Here is an 11,706-nt window from a genome sequence, read left to right as displayed (position 1 = left end):
AAAATTTGAATATTCTGAATTCTGAAACACATCCGGCTCCAAGAATTTCGCTTACAGCATTAGGGACCCGTGCTGCCTTTCTAGGATAGACATTCACCCCTGTTGGATAACATCAAATTTGCTTTATAATACACAAGTGCAACTGTTCTTTCTGCTTCTAAATATAGACGTTCAGGTACTCATTTAACAAATACTTACTGCATATCTGTTGCGGTTAGTTGCCATTGAGTCAATTCTGACTCATGGTGACCCCTGTGTGCAGAGTAGAACTGCTCCATTGGGTTTTTAAGGCTGTGACCTTTCAGAAGAAGCTCGCCAGGCCTGTCTTCCAAGGCACTCTGGGTGGATTCGAACCACCAACCTTTCAGCTAGTAGTTGAGCACCTAACCGTTTGTCCTACCCATGGACTCCTTATTGCATGCCTACTATGTGCTAAGTTCCATTTTGGGCACTGCAGGTAGAGTGAACCAAATACATGTTTTCCTTGCCCACATAAAACTTACAGTCTAAGAGGAATAATAATAGGGGAAGATAAAAGAGCAGTATATTTTAACAATAGGCTGCTTTGGACTGGACAGAGTGTATAAAGGATGTCCTCCATCCTTCTATGTCTCTAAGCAGACACAACAGAAACCAGCATAACTTGTAATAATGAGGAAATAAAAGAATTTGGGAGACAAAAACAACAACCCATAATTATTCTAAGAGAGTAAAACTGTGTGCCTTGAATATTAAACTAATTACCAGGATAAATTTCTATGATCCCTGCAATTTCCAAGAAACCTCAAAATGTTGGGAGTGTAGGCCTGGCATATCTCTTAAAGTAAAATTATACTTCTTTTTCACTCCGACTAAAAGGTCATAATTAAAAATACAATGAAGCTAAGTGAGTAATGGGATCTGTGATTCACTGGAGAAGTGGAGATTACCTGAAGGTCCCCTCCTGCTCTTGGGAACTGGTGTCACCAAGTCAGACAGCCTTGGGAGCCCTCACAGGGCCCAGCACTCTTAAGGAGAAGGCAGAGTCATTGTCACCAAGGGCAACAGGAAGTGGCCCCTGAAAATACCGGGCCAGAGAAGAAGCTTACGAACGTACTTTCCCCATGTTTAGCATGATTTTTCCTGGATATTAAAGAAGTACATACTCATAGTACAATATTTGGAAAGCATTAAAAAGTCTAAAGAAGTGCGGTAAAATATCACCTATAATCATCTCACTATCCCAAGGCAAAACACTATTAGTATTTTAATATATTTCCTTCTAGATTTTTCTACGTGTTTTTCCTCATAGGGTTGCTATGAGTCGGAATTGACTCGACAGCAACGGGTTTTGTTTTGTTTTCCTCAAAGTTAAGATTTGCCTCCCTATAGTACAGTGAAACCTGTGAGAGCTGAAACCAGATGCGACTGCCTTGATTTTCCAGGTCTTGCAAGTTTTCCGCCTTTGACAGGGTGAAGTCTTACCACCTTTTTTTTTTATTGTGCTTTAAGCAAAAGTTTACAGAGCAATCAGTTTCCCATTTGATAGTTTGTACATAAAGTGTTCCGTGACATTGTCTGCATTCCCCTCAATGTGTCCGCACTCTCCCCATTTCCGCCCTGGGTTCCCTGTTTCCTTTCTCCGGATTTTCTGCCCCTTCCTACCTTCTCATCTTTGCTTTTGGGCAAACGTTGTCCTTTTGATCTCATATAATTTAAGGAACACGTTCCTCTTGGGTGTTACTGTTTATTTTATGGGCCCTTACCATTTTTCTACAGTTCGTTTTAGTGGAAGATATCTGCATTTTCCTTCTCTGACAGGTTTCCGCATTGTACAGGGTCTAGCTTTCGCAGGTTTTACTGTATTTTGCGTTCTATTTTTTCCACTTAAAATTGTTACTAATTTTAATAATAATAATTCATTGACTGCTTTCTGTGCACCTTATTTAAATCTTCAAACAACCTCATAAAATTGGCAGTTACTTGACATCTCTGTGCCTTAGTTTCCTGTCTGTAAAATGGGGTGTTAATAGTGCCTACCTTGTAAGGTTGTTGTGAGAATCAAATGAGTCAATACACCTAAAGCACTTGGAACAGTGTCTGACATATAGGAAACACTTGACTGTGTTTACTGTTACTCCATTTTGCAGATGAGGAAATCAAGGCTCGGAAAGTTAAGTAGCTTGTCCAAAGTCAGTAACTAGTGGGGAACAGGGTAAAGATTTGAACCTAGGTAGTATGGCTCTGGAGCCCTGGTGGAGTAGTGGTTAAGAGCTCATCTGCTAACCAAAAGGTCAGCAGTTTGAATCCACTAGCTGCTCCTTGGGACCCTAGGGGGCAGTTCTACTCTGTCCCATAAGGTCACTATGAGTCGGAATTGACTCAATGACAATAGGTTTGTTTTTTTGGTTTGGAGTATGGCTCCAGAGTCATGGTCTTAAGCTCTCTCATGAATAGTAAGAGCCAATGTTTCATTGAGAAAAAGGACTGGAATTTGGTCCACAGCTGGAATTATGATATATATAGACATATCTCATGGATTTGGTAGGGGGCATTCCTAATAGAAGCTAAATTTTCAGAAAGGACATTGGGGGCCCCAAGGGAGAACTCTTCATATGAAAAGCAAGTTCCTTGAGTGAGGGACTTTCTTCTCTAGCCCTCGTTTCTAGAACAGCAGAATAGCTGTAGGTACAGGGTAGCTGCTGACATCAGAACTCATCCTTACTTAGCCACCTTAGCAGAATGTGAGACCGAGGCATGAAAAACATACTAGGAAAAAGGTCTCCTGAAACACTGAAATGCTTAGGACCCCTGCTGTGGGATTTTTTTCATCCTAACTCAGCTACCCCATCTCCTGCTCATCTCTTGAAAAAAGCATCATTGTTCAGATCAAACTGTAACGGAGTTTCAGCTACAATGGTCCCTACAAGGTGGTGGTAGAAACATGGTTTCCGTCTGACCTGTGCAGATGTGATGGTGGTGGGTACAGTGGGGTACCTTGAGAGAGGCAAACTTGTTTAAGAAGAAAAGAGCTGTGCTACTATGCTATGGGGTTCTAGCTACTCTGGTATCTCCATCTTCCTCAACTGAACATAACCCAAGGAAAGGGTAATCTTTCTCATTTTGAAAGTGAAGTGAATGGAGGAATCTGCAATGTGGGGGAGACAACAGCAGACCTGCTCCTTGGCATCACAACATTGTTATTGCTGGAACAAGGCAGTGGCCGTGGGGGTTCCAGCTCATGGGCCTGTTGTGGACAGTGGTTCTAGATTACCGGCTTGGCTACAAGTGACAGCAAGCATTAATCTGGACAAATTGGTGGTCAGTCCTCGATAAAGGTCCGGAAACAACAGGAAAGGAGAACCCTCAGAGGCATGAACTTCCAACATGAGTGGGCAGCAATTTGGGGCTATGAGTATCTGGGCACTAAAATGTTAATGGAACATTTAGATTGAAGTGGTTCCCCAAGTAACATGTAGTTGGGATGCAGAATGGAGTGGTGGTGAAGAAATGGGCTTTGGGTTCAGATAGACCCAAGGGTGAATACCATTCCATTCCTTGAGCAAATTATTAAACCTCTCTGGGCCTTGGTTTCCAAATCTATAAAATAGGAATGATAATACCCATTACATCAGATATGCAAAGTGCTTAGCAAAGGCTCTGGCACTTATCAGCTGTTGTAGATAAAGTATCCTCTTGCTTTGGTATAGACACGTTCATGCACATCATCTCATTTATTCCTTGCAATAACCCTATGAGGCAGGTGTAAGTATCATCCCCAGTTCATGGATGAGAACACCAAGCCTCAAAGACCTTGAGCAAATGCTCCAGATCATATAATCTGTAAGTTGTGGACCCAAGACACTTCTGGGTCCCTTAAATTTTGTAGGTAAGTAATTGCACAAAGACAGGGAGCTAATTGACAAAAAAGTGAACCTTTCCTAGTGCAAAATAATCCTGGGTGCTGGACTTAAACTGCAAGTAGCCTCCAAACTTAAGGCATTGGACCACCTGTTTTGCAGGGAGTTGGTCCCAAAAGGAGATACCTCCTTCCCCCAGAAGCACCATCTTATTTCTCTGCTCCTCTGCTGCCTGAGAAAGTTCAATGTCCCCAGGAAACTAAGTATGACCCCATAAAAATGGAATTACTTAAGGATGTGGGCAAATATTTAGAGGTTCTTTATGACATTATTTAAACTAGTAAGAAATAGAACATCTCCCACATAAATGTTCAGTCATAGGAGATCAATTGACTAAATAATGATACACAGATAAAGTGGAATAATATAAAGCTATTTAAATGATGCTGCAGAAATGTGCAACATTAGTAAGGAAAGTTTATCACGGACTATTATTACAATACAGTATGTTATGATCCTTTAAAAAATATATATAGTATACATGTGTAGAAAGTCTTTGGAATGATATATATTAACATGTTTCATGGGCTGAATTTGAGTGGATTAAGGGTGTTTTTAAATGTTCATTTTGCCTATATGATCTAATATGAGGTCATTTCAGAAAAACCGGGCTGAGTCGGATATACTATCTAGAGTTAAATTTAATGATTTGCTTCTCTCCAAAAGGATGGTCATATTCAGACCAAAACTTCTCTGAATATTAGGATTAATATGCTCAGATGCCATGGAAATTAGCCCTCACCACCACCCTCTAACCATTTCTTCTTCTTTAGAGCATTTACCTTCCCACACCTCATATTTTTTAGTTACTTGATTGCACTCTGAGCCCCCACTAGAAACGTATTAAGTTCCTGAGAGCAGGGACTCTGCTCTGTTCACTGCTGCATCCCCAGCCCTGAGAACAGTGTCTGGCATAGAGTGTGCGCTCAATACATATTTGTTGAATCACACATTTGTTAAAAGAAATAAGATGATAGAAGGGACTTGTATGACCCGGCTCCTCCTTAAGAGGCAAATCCTCCCTTCCACTTCTACCAGCCCTCTCCCTCCTCCTTCACCTTCTCTCCAGCCCCATCAGCAGCCATGGAATTGTTTAGCACCCAAAGCAATGCCCAGTACAGCAGATAACCTTTGACACTGGTGTCTGTAATAACCATAATCCTCTCTTGTGCTGTACAGTAGTTTTTTTGTATACTGTGCTTTCTCCCTATCAGTCTTTAAGAACTGTGGCAGCTGCTTAGATGTTGAAGGAAGGGCAAAGTGTGCTAGGTTTTGGGGGCGAGGGGCAGAGAAGAATATGGCGTTCGGTTTCGGGAGTGAAGAAAGGATCAGCTGCTACTTACCGCAAACCTTCCAGGTGGTAAGTCCCAAGCCCCAAAAGGGGAAAATGAGGCACACTGAGGCTCAGTGACTTGCCCTACACCCCTAGAATATCGACAGGCCCTTCGCTGGGCCCTCATGGCACCCTCCACATGGTACCCAGGCTTGTCTGATTCCCACTAGGCTATAAACTCCAGAGGCCGGTCTAGTGTTCTTGGCTTTTGTAATCCCAGAGCCTAGCACAGTGCCTGGCACATAACTGTTGCTGTTAGGTGCCAGTGAGTTGGTTCCAACTCATAGCGACCCTTCGTACAACAGAATGAAACACTGCCCAGTCCTGTGCCATTCTCACAATCATTGCTGTGTTTGAGCCCATTGTTGCAGCCACTGTGTCAATCCATCTCATCAAGATTCTTCCTCTTTTTCACTGACCCTCTACCTTACTAAGCATGATGTCCTTTTCCTGGGACTGGTCCCTCCTGATAACATGTCCAAAGTATGTGAGATGAAGTCTCACCATCCTCGCTTCCAAGGAACACTCTGGCTTATTTTGAATCAGACAATCATATGGTCTACTATGCCGGAAATGACAAATTGAAGAGAAATGGTGTTGTATTCATTGTGAAAAAGAGCATTTCAAGATCCATCCTGAAGTACAACGCTGTCGGTGATAGGATAATATCCATATACCTACAAGGAACACCAGTTAATACAACTGAATAAATTTACCCACCAACCACTAATGCCAAAGAATAGGAAATAGAAGTTTTTACCAACTTCTGCCGTCTGAAATTTACCAAACATGCAGATTGGAATTTGAAAGCTGGAAACCAAGAAGGATCAGTAGTCAGAAAACATGGCCTTGATGACAGAAACATCCCCAGGAATCAAATAATAGACTTTTACAAGACCAACAACTTATTCATTACAAATACCTTTTTTCAACAATGTAATTGGCAACTATGCACATGGACCTCACCAGATGGAAAACATAGGAATCAAATTGACTACATTTGTGGAAAGAGATGATGCAAAAGCTCAATAACATCAGTCAGAACAAAGCCAGGGGCCAACTGCGGAGCAGACAATCAATTGCTCAGATGCAAGTTCAAGTTGAAGTGGAAGAAAATCAAAACAAGTCCATGAGAACCAAAGTATGATCTTGAGTATATCCCACCTGAATTTAGAGACCGTCTCAACAATAGATTAAATGCATTGAAAACTAATGACTAACCACCAGACGAGTTGTGGGATGACATCAAGGACATCATACATGCAGAAAGCAAAGAACTGGCACATAGTAGGTGCTCAATAAAGATTGGTTAACTGACTGAACTGCCTAAAGTAACATAGCTAGATAAGCGGTAGAATTTTGACTAAAACGCCTGCCTTCTGATGGCCTTTGCACCAGATAAAAACCCTAGAATGATCCCATTTTTAATGTAAACAACGCAGCCCCCTCCCTACTTTGAGTTCCTTCATTTTCTGTTTTCCTCTTTTTTCTTGTTATCACCCTGCCTTCCCACCGGCCACTCTTTTAGTTGATCCTTCAGTGGACTTTTCCAGTTTTGAAAATGGACTTTGTTATAAAGGGTGTTCCTGGGCCATTAACAAAGGACATTTGCAAATTGAGTCTCATCTGTGGCCTGTCAGAGGATGGGAAATCCAGGAATCCTCCCAATGCCCTGGTACTCACTGATGGGAAATTTCCAAAAATCAGCAACATCTTTGGGCTTCTTCACCCATGTTTGAAGAGCAGAATTAGAGAGTAGCAATGGAGCAGTAAACGGAAATTTAAAGAGGCTACAGAAACCCATTAAGTAACATAAAGCTCCAAGAAGGCAGGATTGAATAGAATTAATAGCTAGCGATTAAGTTTTACTATGGAAACCCTGGTGGCTTAGTGGTTAAGAGCTATGGCTGCTAACCAAAAGGTTTCGCAGTTCAAATCCGCCAGGGGCTCCTTGGAAACCCTATGGGGCAGTTCTACCTTGTCCTATAGGGTCACTATGAGTCCGACTCGAGGGCAATGGATTTTTTTGGTTTATGTGCCAGGTATTATGCTACACCTTTACATAGAAACTCCCATTTAACCCTTCTAGAAACCCTAGAAGGAGTCCTGGTGGTACAATGGTTAAGTCTCTGCTGCTGACTGAAACGTTGGCAGTTCGAGCCTATCCCGCCAGCCGTTCAGCGGAGAAAGACCTGACAATCTGCTTCCGTGAAGAGTTCAGCCTACAAAACACTATGGGGCAGTTCTACTATGTCACATGGGGTCGCTATGAGTTGAAATTGACTCCACGGCACCTAACAACAGTAACAGAAACCCCAGGGGGACAGGTCTTATACCCATTTTATGGACGACAAAACAGAGGCCAGGAGAGGTTAAGTGACTCGCCCAATAATAATTTTAGAGCCAGTATTACAACCCACGTTTATCTGTCTCCCCAGCCAATTATTAATGCGTCTCCGGGACGGCCAGTGCAGGGTGTGTCCTATCAGGCTCCAGCCTGGCTGGGGACGAAAGGAAACCTGCCGCAAAGGTCAACCGGATGGACCCAGAGCTGCCCCGCGGCGGGCCAGAGGGACTTCCCGCAGGTCCCTCTTCCTAGCGCCGCCCAGCCCTGCGCCGGGCCACCCAGGGACGCTGGCTCATCCTCGGGAAGGCGCTGTCCGGGGTGCGGCCGGGCGGAGGATCACGCAGCTGGGCGCGCAGCTGCCGAGGTTCCGCTGGGCCGGGAGGCGCAGCCCGAGCAGATGGCGCCGGCGGGAGGCTGCCGTTTGACGTCCGTAGCACTTTCCTTCGCGCGTATGTTGCTGGCGGGCGGGCGGAGGGGACGACCTCGAGCCCGCTGCGTAGGCAGGTTGCCAGCCCAGGACGCGCGAAAGCCCCGGATCGCGACTCCGAACCCAAACTCCGGGCCGCGTGGTGGGAGAGGGTTATTGGCGCTGCCGCGTCTTCTAGGCTTATCGGGTGACGACAACACGTTGTATTTCTAATCCTCACCATAGGGCTACAAGAAGGCTCTCAGTCCCATTTTACAGGTGAAAAACTGAAGTGTAAGAAGGCGCCGAACCAGCGGCGGGGCCAGGACGAAAACTGGCGTCTGCTGACGCCTGCCTAACCGCTTGGCTCTACACAGTCCCAACAAGTCCCCTAGCCTAATCCCACCAGAAAGCCTCGAGCAAGCGAACTTTCTTGATCTTGCTTGTCTGTGTGTCAAAAATGTTCTTCCTTAGGCAGAGCCTTTGCATAGGACGTCCTTTTGGAACCCTCTGCCCAACTCACCCTACCCCATTACCTCCTACGGCTTCTTGTGTCAGATCAGGCATCCCTTCCTACAGGAAGCCTTCCCTGAACACTCTGCAGCCCCATAGACCTAATCATGGCTATGACCATTTAATTAATGTGTGTGCCCACCACCCCACACACTCATCACCAGACTGTAAGCTCTGTGAAGGCTGGGCGTGGGTGGGCTTTTTTGCTCAGCGTTCTATTTCCAGTGCATAATAGGCACTCAAGAAAGTTGTCAATGAGTAGTTGGATGGATGTGAATGAATGAACGAATGAACGCGGCTTTTATGAACTAGAACACGCCTCCTCACCATCCAAGGATCAGCTGGTTCCTTGGGGGTAGGGTTGGGAGAAATATAAGAATGAAGGGCTTCTCAACTGCAGCTTTTTATTAATTAAACAGCGCCTATGGCTCTTTCCCTTCCTTCTCTCACCCCGCATTGCCCTGTTACTCCAGCCCAGCCCTTCCCCTCCCGTTGACAGAACCAAGTCCTCCTTATGCTGAGGAATGAAGTGACCGTTAACAAGATGAAACCACACCAGAAGGAGCCGAAGGAGAAATTTGGCAAATTCTTAAGTGGTTTTTCTGGGGAACAAGTGAGAAAATGGACACTAAAATGAATCTTTTAAGTTGCTTATTGACCTGCTTAGTAGGAGCGCTGGGGATTCCAGGACGTGGGAGAGCTTCCCGGCTGGAAACAGTTCAGATGCCACAAATATTTACTGACACCTACTAAGTGCCAAGGGCTCCTTGGGCTCTTTGACAAACAGCTCAAACTACACTTGGTACTCTCAAGGCCTTGTTTGATCCTCCCCAAAACTCTGGGATCTGAGATTCGCTGCTTCCTTTCTTCAGAAAAGGGAACAGAGGCTCAGTGGAGTCAGATGGCCTGCCCAAGGTCGTTTCATCCAGAAACAGGTTTCATTGTTTTTGAAAAAATCCAAATGTGGTTTTAAAGAAATCTCTTAAATTAGTTGATATTTGACTTTCAGGTTGATAATTTAGCTGCTTTTATGCCATCTCTCTGACTGGAAAAATTATCTCCTCCTTCAGGGGTCTCAGATCGACAGAGCTTGATTGACCTCATTTACTGAATCCAGTAACTCTTTCAGGTCATTGAAAGGGCTAAGCAATAATCTTTTTGTTAGTTACCATTGAATCTATTCCGATCCATGCCAGCTCCACCTGTGCAGAGTAGAACTGCTCTGTAGGGTTTTTCAATTGCTAGGCCTATCTTCTGAGGCACCACTGGATAGGTTCGAAGCACTACCTTTTGGCTAGTATTCAAGTGCTTACCGTTTGCACCCCCCAGGGATTCCATCACTTATTGACTAAGTGGCTCTATTATTTTAAATGTTTTGGGGTGCTTTATGTGCATTAGCTTATTTGGGATTAGCCAGTGCCAATGCCAACTCCAGTGAAGTAGGCACAAGTTTTGTCACCATTTCACAGATGAGGAAACCGAGTCTCCCAGAAGTTAAGTAATTTACCCCAAATCAAGATATAGCAAGTTACAGGGCCAGGATTCAAATCCAGATGGTTAACCGCTAAACCTGTTGCTGTCCAGTTGATTCCAACTCATAGTGACCCTATAGGACAGAGTCGAACTGCCCCATAGGGTTTCCAAGGAGCAGCTGATGGTTTCAAACTGCCCACCTTTTGGTTAAAAGCCGAGCTGTTAACCACTGTGCCACCGGGGCTCTGGTTAACCACTAGGCTCTGCCATTTTCATGGTTTTCAAGCTGTTCTCCAAGGAATCCCCAGGGTTCCATAGACATGCCCCAGGAACCACACAAAAGTGGGGGAGGCTGAAGTAAAGAGGCTTCTGGCTGGCCAGATCTAGCCCACTCCAGTGAGGACAGCTCTGCTCTTTTCTGCTAAGGTGAATCTGTAGGATTTTGTTGGGGAAAGGGATTCTAGTGCTGAAAAAATTGAAAAGTTGGGAACTAGTAAACAATTTTATTGGTCTCACAACTGTGTAGTTGTGGTGCTATTAGTCCAGTAGCTCCTGGAGGCTGAGCCTTGTCTACTCTGCACGTAGCATCACAGAGCCCTGTGTATCAGTAAATGCAAGCTGCACTGAATAAAATCTATCACAGTGTATCGTGGTGATTGTTCCACTGTACTTTAATCTCTGCTCCTTCTAGAACTTCCAGGGGTGCTTGCAACCATGCAGAGAAGACCCTCTTGGGTCTACCTCCAGCTGGTAGTCATGGAGAGCACTTTGTGCAGATCAGAGGAGAGACTTGGTGGAGATGGGCTAAGAGCAGGCACAGAGGACACCTTGACGCTGTGACCTTAATTTGTGGCCCGGAGTCATGAGAGTGGGATGGGGCAACAGGCTCAAGATAGAGGAAATAGAAGCCTCAGACTTTCGGGACTGGAGAAGAGGGCTCTGCTGCCTGCTAAGAAGGTAGTAATTTTGCCCTTGGGTCATGCTGGAGATTGAGATGCTCATATACATACAATCAGCATGCTGGCTGCGCAGCCCAGTTCCCAGCCCTTCCTTCTCCCCATTCACACCCATGCACTTTTATGGCTAATATCTTGGCTAATATGTTTACTCTTGAAGTTCATTATTTATTCACATCCCATTGTTTTATCCAGTGTTAGGTAAGCAATAAAACTGGATATTAGCAAAAACTAAAACCAGGGTCAGATAAAGATGCAAATAAAAATAAATTGTCAAGATGGAGAAGAGAGTTAGAATGCAGGTGTGCAGATGGTTAGATCCTAAACAGTTACAGAAGTTGAGCTTCAAATCTGACTCTGAGCTTCCTATTGACCAGAGTGTAAAGGGAAACAGAATCCATTATATGATTCCAGTTTTCTCTGATAAAATTCTGAGTTGCTCAGGGGGTGCTGAGCTTGTCTGAGACCAAAGAGAATTTTCTTGTGTGAGGCTTCATCTACTAAGAAATATAGAATGTAATGTCGTCAACAAAAATCCTACAGTAAATTTGTGTAGTTTTCATTTTACAAGCTAAACTGACATTCTTTAAATTTTTTAAAATTTTGTATTGTACTTTAGATGAAGGTTTGCATAACAAATAGTTTCTCATTAAACAGTTAGTACACATATTGTTTTATGGCAATGGTTAACAACCCCATGACATGTCAACACTGTCCCTTCTCAACCTTGGGTTCCCTATTACCAGCTTTCCTGTCCCCTCCTGCCTTCTAGTCCTTGT

This window comes from Trichechus manatus, unplaced genomic scaffold (assembly GCF_000243295.1).
Source record: "Trichechus manatus latirostris isolate Lorelei unplaced genomic scaffold, TriManLat1.0 scaffold00006, whole genome shotgun sequence".
In the NCBI taxonomy this organism is placed as follows: domain Eukaryota; kingdom Metazoa; phylum Chordata; class Mammalia; order Sirenia; family Trichechidae; genus Trichechus; species Trichechus manatus.
This window is presented reverse-complemented; position numbering follows the sequence as displayed.